Source organism: Cyprinodon variegatus, unplaced genomic scaffold, assembly GCF_000732505.1.
Source record: "Cyprinodon variegatus isolate N-32 unplaced genomic scaffold, C_variegatus-1.0 Scaffold1683, whole genome shotgun sequence".
Classification (NCBI taxonomy): Eukaryota; Metazoa; Chordata; class Actinopteri; order Cyprinodontiformes; family Cyprinodontidae; genus Cyprinodon; species Cyprinodon variegatus.
This window is the reverse complement of record NW_015152136.1, coordinates 18637-22686: the sequence shown is the minus strand read 5'-3', so window position 1 is coordinate 22686 and position 4050 is coordinate 18637.

The following is a 4050-nucleotide window of genomic DNA, read 5'->3' as shown; positions in this document are numbered from 1 at the left end:
TTAAACCTTTTCTCCTGGTCTCCAGCATTTGTGTCTGAACTTTAGTAAAATCATGACACATAAAAAAAACATGATATGGTCTAGAGCCGCCACTCGCTAACAGAGAAAAATAACTCATAATATTCTGCAGCACAGGACTAAAAGAATCATATTTACAGAAAATATTTCAACAAAATTATTTTGACAACAATAAATATTTTTTATTGGTTAATTCTTAATTAATTTAGGATTTCATTCTATTTCAGGTATAGAATTACACATTCAAGCATTTTTTTTATTACCTTTTTATATTAAACATACTAATACAACTACTGTTATGAAATATTTACCTGTAGTGAACGTAGAGTGCAGGTTTACCAATGAGATGACAGAGCCTGATTAGTATTAAAATTATTTAAAGCTGCACTTTAAAACAAGGATCAAAATGTTATGAAACGACATATTATCTTATTCTAAATTAAAGTTATATTGTATATTCGATTATCTAGATACCTTAAACTTAGAAATGTTTAGTTATATTATTTTCATATAGTGAGTGAAGAGTTTAATAACTTTTTTATGAATTGGATTTAGGCACTTTTGTCCCTAAACATAAAAGGACTACATTTACCAGAGCTCCTGCCAATCAGCATTCAGTTCACAGGCATTCGTCTACAGCAGCGTCACATTACCAGATGCCAGCTTCTAAATATAGTTTTCTATGTCAGCCCTTGTCTGGGGGAGACGGATCTCCATCGACTGGCAAGCAACCCCACCATATGATCAGCCTCGTATATGGCCATCACTAGCTGCCCCTGGCCTGCATAGCTGCTGGGAAAGTCTATTTCTGTGCAGATTGAAGGATTAGACTTTTTGTGAATCCTATAGCTGGCTGTTAAGGGAGAGGGAAGGGAGGGGATCGAGGAGGTTTGGTAGGAGGGACTTGAAATGTATTTCAAGCTCAGATCAAAACATTAATTAATAATTAAGAAAATAAATATGTTATAGATTGCAATTGTTAATATTATTCCTATGTGTCCAACTGGTAGATTTGTTTAGCAGGAAGATAATGAGTGACAGTTTCATTTTTAAACCGAGCACTATGGGCACAAAAAAATATGTAAACTTAAATCATTAAAATCTGCTAAATTATTTTCTAAACCCATGTAAATGACCAGCTAAAATGCTAATTAGATTTATTTCAATTCAGATTGAGCTGTGTTGCTACCAAAATTAGCCACAGCACTGTGTTTTATTTTTGACATTAAAGGTCAGGGTTTGTTTGAGCTTTTCCAGTGCTTTGTTGTGTGATGATGTCATAATTTATTTATTTATTTTTTTTTTTTGGAGAAAGCAACCAGTCTGATGTCTTTTGGGACAGAGTCTGAGAATAAAGCTTGTGTGTGAATGTGCTTCCTAATGAGAAGCGTAGATATGAGAGCAGCTAAGCAATGTGCCTTATCAGCCTGCCATCTGGTCCCAGCTAATAGTGATTGCTTATCTACGCACAAACTGCAATCAGCATCCAATGTTCTTCTATTCAAAGGCTTTTTCCCAACAAAAACCCAGAATGGTGTTTGTTGTAGTTGTTACAACACTCTGAGATAAGATTTTTAATGAAATACATCATCATTAATTGGTCCTCTATCGTTATTCTGTTCCATCCATGGTTCCCACAGTACGAACACATCAAACCCATTAGTGACAGCCCTTCTTCCACGGCCCCTGATGTCTTATTTCCCCTCCCTCCTCCCCCTCATTGCACCTTGAGCCGCTTTTGAGCTGTAAGAAGACACCCCAAATCATTGGGTCCCAGATGGGACGGTCCCACCAGTGAGAGTGGGGGCAGGTGTGGTGGTTGCAGTTGCTGGTGAGCACCAGTGATTAGCCAGGCCCAGGAAAGAGCTGGAGGGAGTTCACTGAGTGCAGCCTACCAGCAGCTGGTGTCTGATGGTGAGGATGAGCTGGGGATGGGTAGGTGGAGTGTAGGGGGATCGCCCTTCATGAGTGAGCTGGAGGTAGGGAATGGTTTTATGAGAAGGAAAAGGAGGTGGGGGTCTCTTCTAAAATAAACAGCCAAAAAGAGGTTATTATGACTTAGAGAACATTCTGATCTTTATGCATATTCTCCAGTCACACATATAAGATACTGAAATAAAGCAGCCATGTTCACTTTAACAAGTTATGTTGCTACTCTCTCTTATCAGCACACACCTGGCCTCTTAAACCATATCAAGCTGAAGCCTGCTCAATTTAGCCCTCTGCCACACTACAGCTGCAGTCGTCATAGTAACAAGTAATCTGCATCTCCTTTTTGTATATGCCTGATTAGTCTGTTTGGACTAAAGGCTCTGTCTCAGTCTGTGTGTATGTTTTGCAGGGCTGGGCTGATGGCATTGATCGTCTGGCTGATAAAGCTGTCCATCAGTGCCGATGATTGCTTTTGCACTGGCAGGGTGTGTTCCACTACTTTTAATTTCATCTTTGCTAACACATGTCTCTCGCTTACGAAGATGTCATTAGGCTGAGGTGGGTCAAGTATGCTTTCTGAGAGGTTTCTGAGCATTTGTAGGATATCTGTATCACATCTGTCTCTGTTTGTTTCCATTTTTTTTTAGAACTCTTGGTTTGTTGCATTTTGGAAAAATGGTTTTTATAATTATTTGTAGTTGTAATTAAGATCATTAAAGGTAAAAAAAAAAAAAAAAAAAAGGTTAAACCATAAAAACAGTTTTGAAATATGGCTGTATTAATCTAACTTTATTATCCACAAGAAACTTGTATGAGTTAAAAAAAAAAAGAAATATTAAATTTTTCTTAAAGATAAAGTGTTTCTGAATAGAGCTGAAGTGGATGTCAATAGTCAACGGTTTTCATAGCAGCAGAAGTTTCCATGTAAACTGATTGGTGCATTATTTGGTGCAAATGTTTTCAACTTGGCCTGATTTGAATGAAATAGTAATGCAATCAGTTATAGCATTAAAAATGAGCAGAAGTTTTTTTGTTTTTTTTCTGCAGGACATTTAACTAAGAAGAACAAGAGATGCACTGAGCAATCAGACAGCAAATGAAATCTGCAGATTTTGTATCTATCATCAGGTCAAGCACTGAAAGATCTGCCCCTTTCTCCCTGCTTACTTAATGCATAATAATAATCAAACAGAGTGCAGTGTTCTGAGTTTGGTAAATGAGAAAAGTTTGTGACACACACTTTGGTAAAAAAAAAAAAAGTTAATAATCCTGTAATTACCTAATAACTCTGTAGCGCATTTTATCTTATTTTTTGGTTTTGTTAGTGTTAAAAACCAAAAATGCTCAGTGTGACACGATCAGAATCTGCAGGTCAGAACTCATTAAAAACCTGAATTCAAAATCTGTGAAATTTTAACTATTAGAATTGCTTTTAAACTCTCTAAACTTAACAATTCAGTTCTAGTTCAAAGGGTATTCAGGGAATAAGCGTCAGCTCTATTTTTTGTCTCTTTGTAAAATATTTTATAAATATAATTGAAGACTTATTGCCGTATACTTTCCAAACCTCTGAAAACACACAGCATATAGTAACTGTAGGTTTCTAAGTAATGAAGCCATAAACTTATTTTTTTTAAAGTTTTTTACAGCACTAGTGGCTGTTTTTTTGACAGTAGGCTGACAGGAAAGGGGTATGAGAGAGGGGGAGAGACATGCGGCAAGGTCCGACAGGCCAGATTCAAACCCAGGTCGGCCACGTTGAGGACTAAGGCCTCCGTACATGGGTCGTGGGCACTAACCACTGCCCCACCTGCACGCCCATGAAGCCAAAAGCTTGACGTTCTTTCGCCCTCTGTAATCCACTTGATGGCAAAAATATACAAACAGGATTCTCTCCGTTGGGGTTAAACTATTTACTTCAAAAAGTACAAACGATACAGGTATGAAATGTCCATCAAAAATAGAAATATAAAAGAAGATTAGGGGAAATGTGAATGAGTTAAAAAAAAGCTGTGTGGCTCCACTCCAATTACCTGAGTAACACTGAAGCAGAGGCCACACCCCTAAATGTCCAGAAGCTTGCTAATGAGCAACAAAATA